Source organism: Petromyzon marinus, chromosome 2 (assembly GCF_048934315.1).
Source record: "Petromyzon marinus isolate PM22_M1 ecotype Great Lakes invasive population chromosome 2, UKy_Petmar_22M1.pri1.0, whole genome shotgun sequence".
Lineage (NCBI taxonomy): Eukaryota > Metazoa > Chordata > Hyperoartia > Petromyzontiformes > Petromyzontidae > Petromyzon > Petromyzon marinus.
Window position 1 is genome coordinate 4,472,535 of NC_133668.1, and position 21,986 is coordinate 4,494,520.

A 21,986-nucleotide genomic window follows, 5' to 3' on the forward strand; every position below is an offset into this window, starting at 1 on the left:
GGTCACGCTGTGTGCTCGCGTCCGGGCATTGTGTCTGCACGCGAGTACAGTATATCAAATGTGACTAACGCTGTTATGCACCCCAAATGCATGATGGAATGTGTCAACCCCCAATCAGAAATAACAAAATAAAATATCGGTTTAACCGCCGTGCAAAGATATAAGCCTGCTGTAGCAGGGCGCGTGCACGCTGCAATGCTTGGGTGAAAACAAGAGAAAACACTTGAAGGGCTCTCAGGCGTAGTTCTGTGACATCTCCTTCCGCGGGCCGTTCTCTAACGCACGGGGAGATGCGCTGCTCTGCGGCAGCCTCTCCGCCTCACGGAGACGTCGACACGCGGCGAGGCGCCGACATCACAGCCGGAGGACGTTCGGAAGAAGAGCCAAGGGACAAGTGCAGTGGCCACAAAGCGCGCCCGTCCTCTGTGCATGTCAGTTTTCCCATCCGCCGGTGGTCCACCCACCCCTTTTCCTGAGCGAACGCGTCCGACTGTACATTAAGCAGGGCGTTCGCCTATGCGCACGAGCGAATGTCTCGAGGGTGCGTGGGTGTCGCGGTGGACGGTGGCGACGTTCGGAAGAGAGGCGGATTGTGCCGAGGTGGCACGTGGGGTGTGGGGCATGGTGGGAGAGGGATAAAGGGGGGGGGGGGTGGTGATGAAGGCAATGGGGCTGGGTGGGTGTCGGGGAGGGAGGGGGTGAAGAAGGAAGGGGGGCTCGGGAGTGATTGTTATGTTTTACGCAGACTGCTCTGCAATTATACAACACGCGCAGCATTAAAGCAACGCGGCGAGAAGGGACCCCTTGCGTTAGAAATCCACGGAAGCGTAAACCTCTCGCTGCCAAAATGTTGATTTGACGCGTGCCTGCACGTCCATCGACATCCGTTGCACCGCAATTGTGTCCCGCGCCTTTGATGAGGCCAACGTTCGCCAACCCGCGCTGACCAGCCTGGCGAAGTACGGTCCAAATAAACCGCACGACCCACACGGCGTGTATGGCGCCGTGGTTCTCATCCAGCAGTGGATTAACGCGCAAGGGCTACAACGCGCACACGTATGGATTCGTGACCGTGCGGTCACTGTCTGTGAACGAGGAGTCGATGTTGTATTATCTCTCGGGGTTTTTATATATATACAATATATATCACGTCGTGCGCCATGAGGCTTAGTGGAAGCTTCTTCTATTTTAACCCATTACTAAACCACCCGTGTCAATCAATTAATGTCACGAGTTTACTCCGAGCGGCCTCACCGAGTCTCAAGACTCTCAGGAGGGTTGTCCTGTGGCGTTGGGATGTTTCGGCTCATTCCAGTTCGCGTGGGACGGACCCGCGGAATACTCGCCACAAAACGTGGCCGAGTTATTGCAATTGCCAGAAGTAATTTTGCCAAATGCCTGACGATGCTGCTTGTAACTGCCCGCGACACGTGGCGTGCCCAATGGGTCAATGTTGTGTGGATCACCCTACATCCCTACATCCACCGGTGGTGCTCTCGAAGCAGCATTACATTGGCAGTGTTTGTTCAAGTGCCGACTTCATTCATTGGCTGCGGTCGGGTGGAGGAGGGTTTATGACACACACATTTTACGGACACGGAGATTTCATACGAAAAAAAATAATTCCGAATGATAACATTGGGTCGTGAAAACCGGCGCTGTGCTAATAAAAGAGCAGTCACTGTTCCACGAAGGCGAGACTGGGACGCTGCTAAGTCCGATGAGACCCCTCCTCGCCACCCATTGATGCAGCGGCCAGCCCTCGCGTTCGCCTTCACCACCCTCCCTACCCTCCACCTTCCACCGTCCACCACTACCACAGCAGCAACTCAACAACTCAACACGTAAGGGGCTGGACACTTCCGCGGATGTTTATTCGCCCTGTTCAGCAATGGACGCGCTCCGGGATTAAGCGCCCGGTCAGGACTCGTGTTCATCGTCTGCGCTTTGTGGAGGAGGATGGTCGTGGGGGTGGGGGGTCAGAGTGAGCAGGAGGAGAGAGGGGCAGGGGAAGGTGTGAGGGGAGGGGGGCGGGGGATGGGTGACGGGAGAGATGACGTCGGCCTGTTTTTGGGTGGAAATTAAACACCTCGGTGTTTTTCAGAAATAAAATATCGGACGGCGCAGGATGTGGAGTCGGGGAGAATGCGATCAATTCATATTGATCCCGACGAGGTGGAATATTCTTGGAATTGAAAGTTGTTGGGTGGCCGGGAGATGGCAGTGGAGTAATGTCATTATTGGATCTATCTGTGCAGATTGTTTTTGTTTAATCGTGTCCTCCCTGCGTGTGCGTGGGAAATATCTCCAAGATACTGCACAATTTCCCTCGCTTTACGCGGTAGTAGATGCGTTCCAGAAAAAGGGGCTCATCAAGCGCAACCGCAAGAGACAGCTGCGTGCCGAGTAGCGCACGCAATTTTGTCCCACGTTCCTAAATGCATAGCCGTTGACGAGTGAATTCAAATCGCATGAAGCGATTAAAAAAAATCATGTTTTTTCTTTATACAAGAACGAAGGTCCCACGGGTATTTACAAAAATCAGAATCAGAATATGTATTTAAAGGTCTCTTTCACAGAAGTCCACAGTCGGGGCAGGTCAAACGTCACAACAACAACCAACAAGAAACAAAAAAACCACGATAGGAGTGCAAAGTATAGAAGAGGTCAACAAATCACTTTAAACAAACATACAAATAAAACTAAGCACATTTTTGTCTTGTTCTCTTACCAGGTAAGATAGGTACAGCACACACCGAACCCGCATAAAAGTTAGGGAAACCAGGACTACCCAACGGCTCTGCCGCACACAATCCAGCAGTGCGATGGGGCCACCCGCGAACGGCGCTCGGAGGGTTCACAGCGCCTCGGATTCGCAGCCGCGTTGGTGGCGCCTATCCAGCGGGCTGCGTGGCTGGGCTCAGCCGTCTCTTAACACCAGCCACGGGCCTCATTAGTTCATCGCAAAGGCGTGAATAGCGCTCGCTCCATCTCTCATCCATTTCACGCGTTTCCTTTTATTGCTCTCGTTATGAATATCAGCCTCATCGCACGACGGACCATTAGTTTAAGAAGGCAAACAGATGACTGAGTACCCTTTCGACCTCCGCAGCTCCCCATCCCCCCCACCCCAAATCTCAACCCGCCTCCTACCCAGACAGCACCCCCCCCCTCCTCCGCTGCCCACCTCCCACCCCCACCGCGTGACCGCTCACTCCCCTCCCCTCCCCTCGCCTGCTGCAGGGGGAGGGGTTCATGGAACCCGGTTGATTTGCGTACGTGATGTTCTGTGCCTCTTGTGATAATGAAACTCTTATCTGCTGGACATTGGCAGCGGAACCGATGGAATTAAGCGACGGGCGAAGCGTTCTTGCCGGGGGTCAGGCCCGCCAGTGTTCGTTACCAATCCGCTGTCTTTCTCTGTCTCTCCAAACCAGCATGCCCATGGGATGCACGCCACCCTCCACCCCCACCACCGCCAGCCCCATTGCGTGCACAGGATTGCTCGTCACGGCCGAGTTGTATGTAATGTATGATGAACTTCTTTCGCACCGTACGTAGCCAACCGTGCTGATCGTGAGTTTGAACCCGGACTGCAGCCGCGCCCGTGATTCACCCGGAGGCTCTCAGCTGAAGCGAGTCGATGATATTCTCATCTCGGTCACCGATGATCGGTAACAACCCAACCCCCTCCGCCTCCAACGCATTCTTCAACGCGGTGTTGTGGTCCATTTAAGTCCGGCCGATCGCAGCTGTGAGGACCAAAGCACGTGAGCTTAAGTTGGCTCAATTTGGCCTGCAAGTATGACCCTACACAACGAGATAGCGTGGAGTCACATGGTAGGTCGGGATGCCGGCTGGTGGACTACACGCAGTGACGGGCTGGGACTAAAAATCGGCCCTGGAATTTGTAAACACACCGGGCCAAATTCGGCCTATGGGAAAACATTTTTTGTATATTTGTATAAGCTTGTATTGCCGTGCGAACTCATTGGGCCATTTGGGCTGGTCCAAAAACAAATGGGCCGGTGAGGAAGAATCCTTGGGTATACCAAATATTGGGACTTAATTTGAGCTGAGAGCGTAAATAAGCAATGAAGCATACACATTAGAGGTAATACAATATTTTACAAAAATCTATTTACAAATGGTTTACTCTGTTCACTTTGCAATTTCCCAACAAAGGCCGGCGAACTGGCCCTTGGAATGGACCGGCCCACTGGGCACTTGCCCAGACTGCTGCTCTATGGCCAGTCCGGGCCTGGCTACACGGACACCCTTGTCTAGAGGCCCCGCGTGAGTCGTGCGGACCTCAATAGGCGCTCGCTAACTGCGCGAACAGTCCGTACGACTCATCGGGGGATGTCCGTCTTTGTCTTTTGCGTGCGCAGGCACTGGCGAAGTGCATTTCTTGCACTGCTTTACGAACCCTGCTACCTGGGTTCGATTCCCGGCCGTATATATTATATTATATATACACGGGTGGCCCAAAAGTCAGGACACGGAGGGTTATTTAATTAATTTTAACACTGGCATTAAAACATTGTAACTGTTGACTCTTAGAGTTGATATTTTATCGATTATCATTATGAATATACAATGTTCTTCTTTCTGTGGAGGTTACCTCAAATCCGTCCTTAGCAAAACTCGACCAAGAACCCGGAACGGATTGAGACAAAACACGATTGACGAATGTTCAAAGATGACATCTGTAATACTAGAAAGTCCTACATTAATTTCAAAAGAGAATTCCTGCGTGCATTAACGTTAATGGAAGTCAGTTTGAACAATTGTTAAAATGCATTTAATGACCCGATGCGATTTGTTAAAATCAATATAATAACCCTCTGTGTTCTGACTTTTTGGCCACCCCGTATGACGTTGATGGGGAATAAAACCTGCCTTGGGCCTTCCCCAGATTGACTCAGCCCTTAAACGAGGACCAGGTTTTTTGAGTGACAATCAGCCATGGGGAGAGACAAAGGTGGGGGCCGGTGCACGGTTGCTGTATAACATAGCCCACTCATCATAATCGGTGCTCATTAATAGGTGCTCGCTAACAGTACCTGCCCCAGCAGGCACAACCTATGCAGGGAGGCGGATCTGTGTGTTTTGTGAGTGTGTCTGTTTGTTTTGTGTGTGCTGTGTATGTGTGTAAATCATAATTCCCATGGAAGTGCTTGCGCCGCGATATGTTCTGCAAATCGTCTTGAAGTAAATGTCTATGACAGGCATGGCGAGTAATCATGGAAGCTATTACTGTGTTGTACGGTGGCGCTGAGATTTCACGGTGGAGCTTACAGGGCATTCCAATGTTTTTTTCCTCGGGCCACAATGCATTCAAGAGGCCTGTGGGTATGGGCATTGGCACCCAACGTGGTGTAACAGTCAACACACTGGACTTACAATGCAAAGGTCGCCGGTTCAGTTTCACCTCCAGGCGGCACGTCCACTGGAACGATGTACACTGTTTATTTTTTCTCCCAAGCACGGGTTTTCCTGGTTTGGCACCGTATTGAGTATTTCTCTTCTTAAGCCTTCGCCACACACCACTGCTGCTGCTGCTGCTGCATGGTTATCTGCGGGAGAATGGAATTGGGTATCAGAATCAGCCTGTTTATTTATACTGGAGTTATCCAATGAGCTATAAAGCTCTTTTTGCACGGATGTCCAGTAGGGTAAATGAGGCAAGGCTATTGTATCCCCCGTGCATCTGTCCACCCACAGTATGTGTCAAGTGTTTAGCCGCGAGGTGACAATTCCAGAGACCAGCATATAGTCTCATTGCTCGAGTGACCTGGGGCATTAATCCGCCAGTAGGGGGCAATGATTGCTATGTATAGTAGTCCCAATTGAGTAATTTGCGGGCAATATTCGAATTGGTGACTTTGAATTAATTGTCTGGATTAGAGCTCACGGTCGCCTGTACTGCCTCGTGTCTTGTCTGCCTTGTTAATGTTGTCTGCCTTGTTAATGTTGTCTGCCTTGTTAATGTTGTCTGTCTTGTTAATGTTGTCTGCCTTGTTAATGTTGTCTCCTTTGTATTGGTACTCCCAGCCGCTATATATGTTGCACTTCTTTTGCACCGTACGTAGCCAACCGTGATAATCGGAGGGGCAGGGGAAGGGCAACATACTAAAAACAAAAAGTAGTTCTCAAGAAATTATTTTTTAATGTAAATGCGTTTTCAATCTATACTATAGCGCTGTTAAGTTATGTTAGCACGGCGTGATCGCCATCATATATTTAAATACTGTACAGTGGCAGCTCGTAACATTGCCACTAGGTGGGGCTGTTGTGACTAACCAATGAAAAGATGGTGTTCTAATTAAGGAAAAACCTCGCCGTGTTATTGGCCTTGCCGTGAAAGTTATACAACTGCCTTATCTACCAACGGTAGGCATTTATAAACAAAACGAAACTAAACAACAAAGCACTCAAATGCTGTCCCCCTCACCCTCAAGTCCACACTACACAACCCCTTTCACACTGCCAAAATCCTAGAGCGTGTATGCCGTGACCTGCTATATTTGCACAGTGCAACTTCGCGTCGTGACATCGTCATTATGGCCATGGGCGTCTTTTTCATCGCCCTGTATGGGTCTCAAAAACAGCGTGGCTAAAATACGAAGCTAATCGCAATGAATGAAGGGATATCTTTCGCTCGGACGCCTTTACAGCCGCCCAGAGACTTCCCCGAGGCGCATATGAAACTGTGCTGCAGCGGTTTCTAACATGAACAACTTAAGATGTTATCTTCATTAGCCAATTCACTTTGAAAGAATGATTACATTTAATTTTTGTTTAAACAACAAAACAATGCATAGAAAAGTATTTATTATAAAAATAATTTCCCATCTCCAGCTACTTGGTGGGGCGGCGCCCCAACGCCCCTGGTGGACGAGCCGCGCCTGATACTGTGCGAGTATCCAGTGACGTCTGTATGACGGCAAACCGCTGGTGACCCTGTACAACACGTGACTCCCAGTCTACACGACCACGTGACTTCGTATTCTACACGCTGGTTGCCCTGTAGTACACGTGACTCAGTAACCTACACGCTGGTGCTCATGTAGAACACGTGACTCTATAGTCTACACGACCAGGTGCTCCGTAGTCTGTACACTGGTGCCCCTGTAGGACACGTGACTGTAGTCTACACGCTGGTGCTCCTGCAGACACGTGACTATAGTCTACACGACCACGTGACTTCGTAGTCTACACGCTGGTTTTCCTGTAGAAGACGTGACTCTATAGTCTACACGACCACGTGACTCCGTAGTCTACACGCTGGTGCTCCTGTAGACAGGTGACTCTATAGTCTACTAGACCACGTGACTCCGTAGTCTACACGCTGGTGCTCCTGTAGACAGGTGACTCTATAGCCTTCACGACCACGTGACTCCGTAGTCTACACGCTGGTGCTCCTGTAGACAGGTGACTCTATAGTCTACACGACCACGTGACTCCGTAGTCTACACGCTGGTGCTCCTGTAGACAGGTGACTCTATAGCCTTAACGACCACGTGACTCCGTAGTCTACACGCTGGTGCTCCTGTAGACAGGTGACTCTATAGTCTACTAGACCACGTGACTCTATAGTCTACACGCTGGTGCTCCTGTAGACAGGTGACTCTTAAGCCTTCACAACCACGTGACTCCGTAGTCTACACGCTGGTGCTCCTGTAGAACACGTGACTCTATAGTCTACTAGACCACGTGATTCCGTAGTCTATACGCTGGTGCTCCTGTAGACAGGTGACTCTATAGCCTTCACGACCACGTGACTCCGTAGTCTACACGCTGGTGCTCCTGCAGTCACGTGACTCTATAGTCTACACGATCACGTGACTTCGTAGTCTACACGCTGGTGTTCCTGTAGAACACGTGACTCTATAGTCTACACGACCCCGTGACTCCGTAGTCTACACGCTGGTGCTCCTGTAGACAGGTGACTCTTAAGCATTCACAACCACGTGACTCCGTAGTCTACACGCTGGTGCTCCTGTAGACAGGTGACTCTATAGTCTACACGACCACGTGACTCTATAATCTACACGCTGGTGCTCCTGTAGACAGGTGACTCTTAAGCCTTCACAACCACGTGACTCCGTAGTCTACACGCTGGTGCTCCTGTAGAACATGTGACTCTATAGCCTTCACGACCACGTGACTCCGTAGTCTACACGCTGGTGCTCCTGTGGAACACGCGACTTTATAGCCTTCACGACCACGTGACTCTTTAGTCTACTCGCTGATTGCCCTGTAGAACATGTGACTCGGCAGTCTACACACTGGTTGCCCTGTAGACAACATGATTGCGTGACTTCAGATGGATCGCGCTGGTCACCATTCATCTGTTCGCTGGTAAATAAACAACCGCGTTCCTTATTTATTCCGGATGTAGGAGGATCCGCGGTATCCAGGATGAACACACTAAGAGTCCTGTGGCCTCTGCCGGCACTATGAGTTGTTGGGACGGGTGTGAGGAAGCGACGGCCAGGAGGAGATGTCTGTAGAGATGAGGATGCCGGTATGGGGGAAACGCGAGGAGGTGGGGAGTTTATGTGCATAGGTAGAAGTGGGAAACAGTTATTCAAATTGCAACCGCGAAGTTGGTTTTCAGAATTTACATTTTATTTCATGGCCGCATTTTACGAACTATGTTTCTATTTCCTGCCGTGCGTTGCAGATAAACTTTCAATATTATTAAAATCGTTCACGCGTGTCGGGGCATACAGACACACCTTGGCGCTCACACTTTCTCACACACGAACATGCACAACGACGACAACAGCAGTAGCAGCCATTCGACAATAAGTGGCGTTGGCGTCACCACAGAGGTCGTGCCAGGCGAGGTGCAGGCTCGCTGGCAGGCGACCCAAGTATTGAGATGACTGGCAGATGCACACACGAAACAAAATACAAAACCCCAAATATAGCCTTTGAGAAAGTGCAGTTAGCCAGCGTCTATTAAGACTGGTTTGGCACAAGAGAGCTTAGGTGGTCAGAAACAAACCCGGCCACTTTTGTCTCTCCAGTGCTCATATATGTGCAGTGAGTTCAACTGAGTCGCAGATATAGACTTGGAGGCAACGTATTTTTTCATTCCAACACACGGGGTAACTTTGCCCTTGACAGAAAAACAACGTATGGTGATGACCACCAGGCTAATTACACCTGTTACAACGTAACTAGTGTAGTTAACCAGGTGATGACCACCAGGCTAACTACACTAATTACAACGTAACTAGCTACTACGAACCGGGACCAACAGCTCGGGTCCAGGTCCACGTGTTGGAGACTCGTTGAACGTTGAACGCAGACGAAGGTTTCTTCAGGATGGCAAACAACAACCCAGGCCCCTCTCGGGACCCGGATTACATTCTCTGCGGTATGGCTGGCTCCGCTCTTGGCCACGACCACCTTCCAGAATCCTCGGGAAGGATCTGGATCCCGACCAAGTGATCCCCCCCTAGCCCCCACCTGTGGCCCCTTTGTAGACTCAACTGGTCATGTGCCCTCTCGGAACAACCAGAGTGCCATGGCCTTTAGTAACCTCATTCTTACGGCCGGTACTCCAACACCCTGTCCTGTAGGGGCCGGCACTGCACGCCAAGCGTGGTGCCACCCAACGCTATCAACCAGCGCTCAGCGGGCCCCTCTAGAGCCGGTACTACACCCACACCATAGTGGTGTCCGTGATGTCGTTACATCGCACGCCGGGACTCTCTATGACCGGTACTACACCCACACCGTAGTGGTGTCTGCGATGTCGCTACACCGCACGCCGTGCCCCTCTAGGGCCGGCACTGCACGTTGACATCCCACGATGACGCTACATCTGCACACCTCGTAAAACTTTTCTGCGGGTAACGCTAAAAGCTAGATAGATTCAGGATTCTGTCGTTGTAGTGCCATATCGTGCCCAAAATAATAATGGAAGTGTATACCACCAAAGACGCGCCATAAAAACAATGTTACGACTGTCAATTATTTTACAGCCAGTGGCGCAAATGTCGAGTGTGCAGGCGGTGCAACTGCACCAACACACACACACACACGAAGTCAATTAGATGAGGGCTGTCAAGCAAAGACAACGATCCCCATATAGCCTTCAACAAACTGTTGGGGCAAGTGCTGTTAGCAGCACCACGCCCGGGCGCCTTTGCCTCCTCAGGGCTGATGTTTACAACATGGCACCAGGTACACCTTTAAGGCTGAGTCGACCTATGGGGAGGCCCGGGATAGGTTCAAATATTCGCCACTATCATTGGTCGTGAGCGGTAATTGAACTCGTTTCATCCAGTTCATAGCGTGGTGCGCTCACCACTGCACTACTGCGCCATACCTTTGTGCACAAAGACATATATCCCCCACATAGCCTTTAACAAACTGTCAGGGCAAGTGTTGCTAGCGAGCACTGATGAAGGCCGGTACGGCACACGAGAGTGGTGGGTTGCTAGTAGCAATAATTACACATCGCACCAGGTACTCATTTGAGGCAGAGTGGACCCATGGGGAGGGAGGTCCAAGACCGGCTCAAATATTCGTCACTGTTATTGGTCGTGAGTGCGAATCGAGCTCGGGTTGCCGGGTTCGTAGTGCAGTGCGCTAACCACTGCGCCACCGCTCAACCTGCTGTCCTTCCCCCCCCCCACCGCACCTTCGACTAGCACGGTTGACTACGTACGGTGGAGAAAGAAGTGCAGCAGTAAAGATAAATGTGCGTGCGCTCTCTCGGGCACACGAACATAATAGTGGTTTTTGGGGGTTAGATCGTGTAAGAGTTGTCACGTTAACAGAACGTGGCCAATTCGTCACGAGTACAGCACACCGGTGTGTTGGAGAGCCAAGCCACAACATTTACAAACTGAGTACGACGTTTCGCCAGTAATTACATCTAGCTTCATCAGGCGACAGCCAGATTTGCGGAGAAGTCTTGCTGTTTCGTTCCTTATATATATTTACTAGCTTTCCTACCCGGCTTCGCCCGGGACTTGGATTGACCACGGCCGGCCGCCTTTGTCTCCAAAGTGGCGATGTTGACACACCACACCACTTACTCGTTTGATGCTGAGTCTACCTAGGGGAGGCCCAGGACCGGTTCAAATAATTGTCACCGGTGGTGTCCATGAGCGGGTTTCGCTCGGGTCGCCGGGTTCGTAGCGCAGCGCGCTAACCACTACACGACAATGCGTTACGCTTCCACGTGCGCGGGTGGTCACATGACAGATTTGACGTCACAGCTCACTTGCCGTACAAAAAATCTATGCATTATTGAGCTTCCCCCCCCCCCCAAAAAAAAAGTGTATTTTTATAATTTTTGCATGGTGTACAGTCTGGAAAGTACCCACATGGCAAATTTAAAGTTTGTTGCATGTCGGGAAGTACGCTAAACATTTTGAACAGACACACATAATCACAACTTCGCCTTTTATATATATGGAGATATATATTTAATATATATATCTTTACGCGATCTAACCCAAAAACCTCTATTATGGATGCTCTTGGTCGCGAAAGCCCTACTACGTGTTAAACAAAGACGAACACAGGTCAATTAGACCCCGGGAACTTGTTGCGCAATCCAACACCGCACTCCGACTGGCGAGACTTTTGACTTTTAAACAACTGTTATTGCTGCCAGAAGCAAAAGCACTGGAGGCGATTTCGATATGAAATGCACGGTCACCAGCAAACAAATGAAAATAAACGTTACAAAATCCACGCGCTGTGGCGCTAAAAAACACCGCGCACAACACGAAAGAAAAGTCACGTGGTGGTGGTTGTGGTCATCAAGCACGCCACGGTGACGAGCGAGCGCTACAGAAGGTGAACACGAGGGGGGTGCCGTCCACGCTGGTACAGAGAGGGGCTTTTCCGGCTCCTCAGCGTTCGAACAAGACGCGCTGCACATCACCAACATGTGTGTGGTACATGGCGCGCTCCAACCAGAGCCGCGCCTTGAGCAGGTCTCTGAACACTGGAAGCAGCACAGAGCAGCCGTCAGTGTCACCTTGCAGCATATTTTTTCTCGTTCTGTACACCGCCAACTTCGCCTGAGCACAGGCGAAGTTGGCAAGGTCACGGCGTTTGTTAGCCAGGTAAAGCACCCCATATCCGACTGGCGAGAGAGAGAGAGGGTGTGCGAGAAGGCGAGAGAGGGGGGGGAGAGAGGGGGGGGAACAAACGGCGATGCAGAGCGATAAAAGAGTCGTTTTCAAGAGCCGCAGGTTGTCGACCCCTGGAGTTAGACAGAGAGAGGGAAAGGGGGGGATGATGATGGGGGTGGTGATGTTTGGAGACTTCGCAGAGGCGAGCAGACTACACGAACATCCAGCACCGAGGGTCCCGCTGTGAGCCCAGCGGCGTTTGGCACCGATGTCGTTCGAAGGCACGTGGTGTTGCGTGCCGGGACCTTCGCTATGCTCGTGGTGTTGAAGCGCTTGTGATGGATGATGTTTACGCGCCAGTGATGTTCAGGCGCTCGTGGTGCTGTTGCTTAAGCGCGTGTGGTGCTGTTGAGGAGCCCCGCTCTGATATCTGAGCCGCGCATGTGTAGCTACACACACACACACTTACGCAAGTGTAGCTACACACACACACTTACGCGTGTGTAGCTACACACACACACACTTACGCATGTGTAGCTACACACACACACGCATGTGTAGCTACACACACACACTTACGCATGTGTAGCTACACACACACACTTACGCATGTGTAGCTACACACACACACTTACGCATATGTAGCTACACACACACTACGCATATGTAGCTATACACACTACGCATGTGTAGCTACACACACACACTACGCGTGTGTAGCTACACACACACTACGCATGTATAGCTACACACACACACTACGAATGTGTAGCTACACACATACTACGCATGTGTGTGAGGACATGTCGCTCCAAAGGATGATTGCCTCTGCTCAAGACAAACCATCACCATAATCACCATCAGCCATTATTCATCCACTATTGGATGAAGCCCACCGCCACCTCCCCCAAGCCACCGCTTATGCATTTATGTCGACTGTGCCATATTGTTCGCGTTACCCATTATATTGTTATCATTATCGCCGCATCTTTGTGCACTTACCAGCTTTTGTTCCATTCGTATTTGTCAAGGTCAATGATTCTGATCCATGTCATAGCCGGGAATGGGCACGGATTATAATCGAGGCCCAGTCACCGCATGCCCAGCCACAGCATGCCCAAGCAGCTTCTGTTTGGCTGGATAGAGGAGCTGGAGAAGAGACGGAGCTGATGCGGTTTCGGAGGACGTAGAGCTGAGTGGACTTGTCGATGACCGGTACCAGCGGTGCTGGTAACGGTGAAGGACGCTACTGGGTAGATGGAGGCTGTCGCCCTCCAACAGTAACGGAGGGCGAACGAGCGACGCTCACAATAACGAGCGGAGCACCGGGCGGATAAACACAGTTGGCACGATCGCTGTGGGAACTGTACCGCTGCTCGGTGATCAATGGCATCTTGTTGCGTGTGGCTAAGAGGCGGCTCATCGCACCTGTACGATGAGACGCCTCTCTCTCTCTCTCTGGTTTATTGCATTGTTCTCGACGGTGTTTTTGCAATCGTTCCCTCATTTTTATTAGATCCGTTTGCAGTTGCATTGTCTGCTCTCATTGTGAAATAACGTCAGTCCATCAATCAATCAATCATTAATTTCATGAGTGTGGAATCTACGGAGAGAGATATCATCATCTTCATCATCATCATCACCATCGCGGAGTGAGATATCATAATCATAATCATCATCACGGACCGTATCGTCTCACATGAATCGATCGCTCCTGCAGTCGCGCACAACAACAAAACAACTCGACGCGTTCATCAACAACCCTGTGGCGTTAGAAAATGAAAACATAAAATAGGCAACCGCGCAATGGGCCCTTCTTCATAGCAAGGTACATAGAGAGGCCCGAGAGACGACGTGAATAGCAGTCTCATCGTGCAGGTGCGTTTCCTCTCTCAGTATACGCTGGGGAGGCTGCCGCGTGGTGTCATGATGAGCACCCTGAACTTAAACAATCCGGAGGTGGATCGTCCAACTCAACCTCCTGGTGCAGCAGTTGAAACAACGATTACCGACAGCCCCCACCCCCTCTGCCCGCTCCTCCCCCCCGGTCTCTGCCTATCGAGCAGCAGGGCTGTGTGCGTGAGTGGGGTCAATTGTGGGTACCGCCACCTTCTCCAAGACGTTCATCCAGCGTGGAAGAGTAGAGAGCGGCTCTCTGCAGGGCTTCCCTCTGGTGGAGGACCTTCCGCCAACAGCGGCATGAGCCAGGAACTGTAGTGTCGCGCCTTTGCCGTGACGCGGTTATCCTCCACGCGTTGGAGACTTAAACTCGCAATAGCTCGGCCCAATCTATCTCCTCTTTAATATCACGCAACTCCCCCCCCCCCTCCCCCGCTGCTCAGGGCCTTTAGTGATGGCCTTGCTTGAACGTTGGCCACGTGCGTGGCGCGGCGGCATTGATCAAGCGGGAGTCTGCAGGACCTCTCCTGGGCTCTCAGTGTCTGCGTCCTCGCTGTTGCAAGCGGCTCTTTTTGTATGTATTATGTTGAACGTCTTTCGCAACCGTGTTGCTATAACTTTACATTATTTTGTTACGACGTCACGAGCGGACACTTTCACCGCGAGAAAATTCAAAGCTCCCCGCCGTGTTCGAGAGAGCGGCGAGATTGGATTAGAGAGCAGTCGATAGTGCACACTAAATATCACAAACATCGGTCATGCATTCAATAGCACAAAAAAAAGCACGGACGAACGGGGCGTGTGTAAATGCTAACTCCGTTATGTAAACACGTTCAATAATAAATAGCTGCAGTTGATGCCGATGTGAACAGTTTTTTTTATAAGGTCACGTGAGGATTATGTGTATTGGATATGCAAGTTCCTTCAGCGGTCATTTCCCATGTGGGGCCGTCCATAAATGACGATGTGTGACGAGGAGGGGGGGGGGGGGGGGGGGTGAGAATGTGACGTCACATAAAAATGCGCAACTTCAAATAAATAAATAATTGTTATAACAACACTGATTTTGATACATTTTCATTATTAACTATTTATTATTTAAATTTACTAAGGTCATCTTTTTTATAATTGTACTCTTCATTTTGCTTTGTTCTACTACAAAGTTTAAAGTATTTTTTATAGTTATAATTAATTTTAATATTTTATAATTATAAGATAATTTCAAGAAAATATTCTGAACATCTGCAGTTTTCGTTAAACGTTGGATATTTTCAAGTGAATTTTATGCAAAATGTAAGCTTTCCAACGCCTCCTTTTTAATAAATATTTTCTCCTACAACATTAGAGTGCAGCGCCACATTAAAAACGCACTACGATGACAATAGTTTAAAGCGATTTGAAGCATGTTTTATTTTCAAAATGTAAATATGGTTTTGGGGGGCGGGGGGCAGAGCTTTGTGGCGTCATATTTGATGGGGGGTCTGACTTTTTATGACGCCGTGTGACAATGGGGGGGGGGGTCAACAATCGTCCAAAATCGCGTGACGTCATTTATGGACGGCCCCTTAACTGAGTGGAGTGAAATGAACTCGGGGATTTGGGATACACGTGTTGTTTTTGGAAATGCCTCTTTGCCACGCGGGGCAAAGAGGCGCTTCATGGGCCCAAATGCTGCTGCAAGGAGCGAAATGTATTCTACCAGGTGAGGCCCACTGAGCTACGTAGCTCTCTTTCAGAAGCGACCTGGCCACAAATTATAGCTCAACGAAATGGCTCATCAGCATCATCACGTGGAAATGTATTTCAGCCAAATACTCTAAAACGCATGATTCAAAATGTGGAGGGAAAAATCGACGGAACCCGGAGAAAAATCCACGCGAACACGGGGAAAGAGAGACACGCAAACTCCAAATATACAGCAGCAGGCGTCAGGGTTGTGATCGGACCCACGACCTCCTGTATACCAGGCGAGGTAGTTAACATTTCGCCACAGTGGTATCCCACGGTATCGAGATGCCCCCCCCTCCCTTGCCCCCCGCCCCTCCCGATCACCCCCCACCTCCCCGGGCTGCAGGGCAGTTGCACTGCCTGCACGCATTTGCTGGCAACGCCACTGGATCTCTCTGATTTGGTGGTGAAATCTTCCGACAGATGATTTTGACGACAAAGGGCCCTAAGTTATGGAAATTGTTTACATTTAGGTTCACAGCCCCCCCCACCCCCCACAGAGGCAAATGACCGCCGTGTGTTCTAACACAGACTGTTGGGCTCCGTGCCGTTAGCGAGCACCTATTAAGGCCGCCACAATGCAAGAGTGAATTCCCTTGTCTTCCCAGTGCTCGTGTATGGCACAAAACAGGTTCTTAATTGAAGGCTGAGTCGACCGAGGGGAGGCCCAGTACCTGATCAGATAACAATCGCCATCGTTAACCATGACGGGGAATCGAATGTTCCTTGTCGGGTTCGTAGCGCAGGGTGATAACCTTCGTGTTCCACCGCTCCTCCACCGCATTCCCTAAAATCAGCCCTCTATTTACTTCGCTAATTCCTCTTACCGGTTATCTCCCTCGATCTCCCCGTGTCTCTTGGTGTCTCACGATGTCTCCCGGTGTATCCTGGTGTCTTCCCGTATCTTCCAGTGTCTTCCAGTGTCCCCTGTGTCTACCGGTGTCTCACGATGTATCTCCGTTTCTCCCTGTGTCTCTCGGTGTCTCCCCGTGTCTCTCTCTGTCTCCCCATGTCTCCCGGCGTCTCTCCATGTCTCCCTCTATATGCCGGTCTCTCTCCGTGTCTCCCCATGTCTCCCCATGTCTCTCTCTATGTCCCGGTATCTCCCGTCGTCTCCCCGTATCTCCAGGTGTCTCCGCGTGTCTCCTGGAGTGTCCCCGTGTCTCCTCGTGTCTCTCAGTGTCTCCCGGTGTCTCACGGTTTTCCCCCCGTGTATCCCGGTGTCTTCTCCCGGTATTCCCACGGGTTTCTCCGAGGACCACATCGCACAGCAGTGTCCGCTGCGGTCACTGCCCGGCAGAAATGTCAGCATATTCCCCGGACTAATCCCGAAGGCGTGCGCTGTGCTCACTCGCCGATGTGGACACGTGCAACGCCCACGCAGCTCATCCTCCCCGCCTCCCGGCGACACAGAGTCAGGACCCGTGAACGTGGAGTTGCGCGTATTCGTCACAATAAAACGCAGGCACCCGCTGCTCGCGACGGACATCGTGGGGTCTCACCTGCGTCTGGGCACCACTCCAGAGCTGCGTGGTCGGGCCCAGGTTAAACGCCAGGTGCGCCCACGTGGGGCGGGGGGGGCTGTAAAGGGCAGTGGGGAGGGGGCGAGGGGTGGGCGGGGTTGGGTTTGAAGGAGAGCGGCGGCGGCGGTGGGGGGTGCAGCGTGGGTGGGATGATTTGGGGAAGGAGAATGAGGGAGGGGTTGTTGTTGTTGTTGGTTCTCTCACCTGAGCGGTGCTAAACAAACAAAGCGGTGAAACGGAGGATTTGGGGGGGGGGGGGGGGGGGCTTGGATACATTGCATAGAGGGGGCGTGGGGGTTGCGGTGTTCAGAGCCAGTGTTGGAAAGTCCACATTCACATGGCGCGGGCAGAAGCAGGATGAACCAAGTCGATCCCGATCATTTCAATGAACCTTCAATATCGCCTAAAAAGCGCTTCCAATGACGCCTGAATGTGAGAGATGGGTGGGGGGGGATTGTGGTGAAGGCGCAATGGAGTCACGGGGAGCAGCAGCAGGAGCAGCAGCAGGAGGAGGCGTGCAATGGGAGGCGTGAGGTCTCCGCGCGTGGCAGGGAGGGCCCTCATTGATACATCCTCCCTCCTCCTCCCTCTGCTTTATTCTGCCTTTTGTCCTCCACCTGGCCAAGTTACTCGTGTCTCCTGTAATTGATACATTAACAGTGCGAACAATATGTACATAATCCTGTTATTACACGGCGTGGGAGCGGTGGCGCAGTGATTAGCGCACCGCGCAATGGCGAGGATCTTGACATATTCGGCCAAGGTGAGAATAAGTGGCCAGTGATATCTCCCCCCGCCTCCCCTATCCAGTTTCACCAACCCGCATTGACCAGCGTGGGGAAGTATGGTCAAACGCTCCCCCCCCGCTCCCTCCCCTTCGAATAGCGCTGTGAATGTTTCGTTATGATCACGTTGCTGTTGTTATGAACGTGATTGTGTACGTGTGTGTATAACAGGTGCGAGCCAACATCACTTGGCCCGACAGTCTGCTAAAGGGTAAGGGGGGAGGGAGTCTTTGTGTGCGTTGGAGGAACGGTGGCGCAGTGATTAGCACACATCGCTACAAACCCGGCCTCCCGGGTACGATTCCGAGCGTGGCCAACATCACAGGGCCAGAGGTATCAGAACCGGTCCTGGGTTTCCCCTAGGTCGACTCGGCCTTAAACGAGCACCCGGTGCCGTGTGTAATCATCAGCACTAAGGGAGACAAAGGCGGCCGGGCGTTGTACCGGATACCCATAGATATTCGCGGACAGCACTTGCCCCAAGAATCCGCTAAGGCTATAGGGGGATGGGATCTTTCCCTTTATCTTTGTGTGTGTGAGTGCGAGCGTGGGCTTTGTCTGCTATCGATCCCCCCCCCTCTAGTACCCCCCCGGCACTGTGAAGAGCTATGCGGTTGTGTTACCGCAACACGAGTGCCCCCCCACCCTCTCTACCCCCCCCCTCTCCCCACCGCGATTGCATTAGCATTGATCAGGACGATAACGAAGCATTGACATTGCGTTTGACAGCCGGCAAAGTGCTTAAGGAGCCAATAAAGGCAGGAAGCCGCTGGGACGCGGCGTGAGACCCAAGCGAGTGGCGAGGGCTTGGGGTGTTCAGGGCGGTGGGGGCGGGGGACGGGGGGATGGGGGGAGGGGAATGGGGGGCGGGGGAGGGTGATGGGGGAGGGGGATGGGGATGGGGGAGGGGGATGGGGGAGGGGGATGGAGGGAGGGGGATGGGGGAGGGGGATGGGCGTGGCTGTGCACGGTTGGCGAGGTCTCGAGGTGCGGATGAGTGCTGGAGATGATGGTGAGGGAGTGGGGCTATAGTAGCGGTGGTGGCGGTGGGGATGGTTGTGATAGTGGTTGTAGGGTTGGGGTGGTGTGCAGACTGGAGTGAGGGTGAGCGTTGAAGGCGGTGGTGAGGATCGAGTGAGGGTGAGTGTGGTGAGTGAGTTTGGGGGGGTGGTGGAGGCTAGGATCAGGGTGAGCGTGCAGGGTGAGTGAGGGTGAGTGTGAAGGGTGGTGGAGGCTGAAGTGAGGGTGAGTGTGCAGGTCGGGGTAAGGCTGGGTGAGGAGGGGTCGTGGGGAGGCTATCGAGCGGCTGTCGGGGCTGTGTGGGGTAGCTGAGGCTGCTGCTGCGTGATCCATGGCGCGTGGTCGGGCCGGGCTCCCCCCGCCACTCCTCCACCGTGTGTGTGTGTGCACATTTGTGTGAGCCTTTGCGTGTGTATACACGTGTGTGTGAGCCTTTGCGTGTGTGAGCGTATATGTGCGCGTGTGTGTGCGCGCGTGTGTGAGCATGTGTAGGCACGTGTGTTTGTGAGCGTGCGTGCGCGTGTGTGTGTGAGCGTGCGCGTGTGTGCGTGAGCGTGTGTGCACGCGTATATGTGCGCGTGTGTGTGAACGTGTTTGTGTACGTGTGTGTGCACGTGTGTAAGCGTACGTGTTCGCGTGTGTGGTTGTATCTCTGTGGAGCGGTAGTGTAGTGGTTTAGCGCGCTGCGCTATGAACCCGTGAGCGATTCCCGCTCACGGCCAACACCAGTGACCATTATCTGAACCGGTCATGGGTCTCCCCTAGGTCGACTCAGCCTCAAATTAGTACCTGGTGCGGTGTGTAAACATCGCCACTGGGGAGACAAAGGCGGTCGGGCGTGGTCCTGGCCACCCACCCCCTCGTGTACCGTTCCGGCCTTCATAGGTGCTCGCTAACAGCACTTGCCCTAGAGTCTGTTTAGGCCATACGGGGGATCTTTGTCTTTGTTGAGTGTGTGAGTGTGCGCCTCTGTGTTTAAGTGTGTGCCATTGTGTATGTGTGTGCTCGCTAACAGCACTTGCCCCAACAGTCTGTTAAGGCTATACGGGGCTTTTTTGTCGTCGTGTGAGCGGTGGTGTAGCGGTTAACGTGACGCGCTATGAACCAGACGTCCCGAGTCCTATTCCAAAACCAGTGCCGATTTTCTGAACTGATTCTGGGGCTCCCCTACGTCGACTCAACCTCAGATGGGTACCTGGTACGGTGTGCAAACATCAGCACTGGGGTGACAAAGGCGGTCGGGCTGGCGGTTGTTGTGCTGGCCACCCATACCCTTGTGTGTCGTGCCGGCCTTCATAGGTGCTCACTAACAGCACTTGCAACAACAGTCTGTGGAAGATACCGGGCGGCGGCGGGGGGTGGGGGGATGTTTGAACCACAACAATAATACCAACTCATTTATTAGTCCACCGCAGGAGGTTTTACTGCAAGTTTCCACCAAAACGCTGGTGACTCCTTTAGCTTAGCTATCGAGTGCACAGCCAATGTAACTGCACTGGAAACCGAGCCCGGGCGTGGTGCTGGCTCCAGAACCTTCTCGCGTGCCGTGTCAACCTTAATAGGCGCTCCTCGTTAACACGCACTTGCCCCGACAGTGTTGAAGGTTACACGGGGGATCTTTGTCTTTTTTTTCCCCCCGTGTGATGTAAGCTCTCGTCAATCGCTCCACGAGGGGTGAGTTGCGGAGGGTGACAGCGAATCCTCGCGATGTTTATCCTCGCGACACCGAGCGAGTAGTGGAGCCCCGGACACCTTCGTCTCACCGAGCCCCACCCACCACCAAGCATCCCCCCCCCTCCACACACACCGTACGTCTACGCGTGGCTGCTTCATCTAAGCGAGAGGCGTGTGCGGCCCAGGGAGGCAATTAACGCTCACCAACCCCCCCCCCCCCCCCCGAACCCCACGCCGCGCTAATCACTACCATCGTTTTTTTTTCTTTTAAATGTTTAAACTATTGCGTCGTCGTCTACGCAAATTGCACCTCAGACCACTCACTGCAGGGCTCGCTGCGTAAACAGGTTATGCACGGAGCCCACGGGCGCACGGGAAGTCAGTCTGAACCGGAGCCAACAATTGCCCAAGCTCTGTGGTCCTATATTTATATCGGGATATTTGGCCAACACTCCAACCCGTGTAACATTTGTAAATCAGTTAACTTGCTGTGCTGCCATATTGCCCTGGCCCATAGGCCGGGGAGATGGCGAACTCGACGCCCACGGATATGGAGGGAGTGTCATGAGGGTGTTCGCTTCATCCACCTCCACCTTAACTCTTCGCCTCCCTCATAAGTCCCTCTCAATTCCCTTTCTCATCACCTCTCGCTCAGCTCCAGTCAGTTCCCCCCTCTCTCCAACTCGACACTCCTCACCCTCAGTCACCGCCCCATCATCACCGCTCACCTCTACTCACTCACCCACTGCACCCTTACGCCCTCCCCACACCTTCACCCATCTCCACACACGTATCTCTTATTGCCGCTCTCCCGTTGCTCTGTGCTCACCCCAATTGTCTGTGTGCGTGTGCTGTGTGTTTGTGAGTGGCATGTGTGCGCGCCTTTGCGTGTGAGAACGCGCTTCTGTGTGTGAGTGTGGGAGTGCGCGCCTCTGTGTGTGAGTGCCGCCTCTGTGTGTGAGTGTGGGAGTGCCGCCTCTGTGTGTGAGTGTGGGAGTGCCGCCTCTGTGTGTGAGTGCTCAGCCTCTGTGTGTGAGTGCTCAGCGTGGGAGTGCCGCCTCTGTGTGTGAGTGCTCAGCCTCTGTGTGCGAGTGTGGGAGTGCCGCCTCTGTGTGTGAGTGCCGCTTCTGTGTATGAGTGCCGCCTCTGTGTGTGAGTGTGGGAGTGCGCGCCTCTGTGTGTGAGTGCCGCCTCTGTGTGTGAGTGTGGGAGTGCGCGCCTCTGTGTGTGAGTGCTCAGCC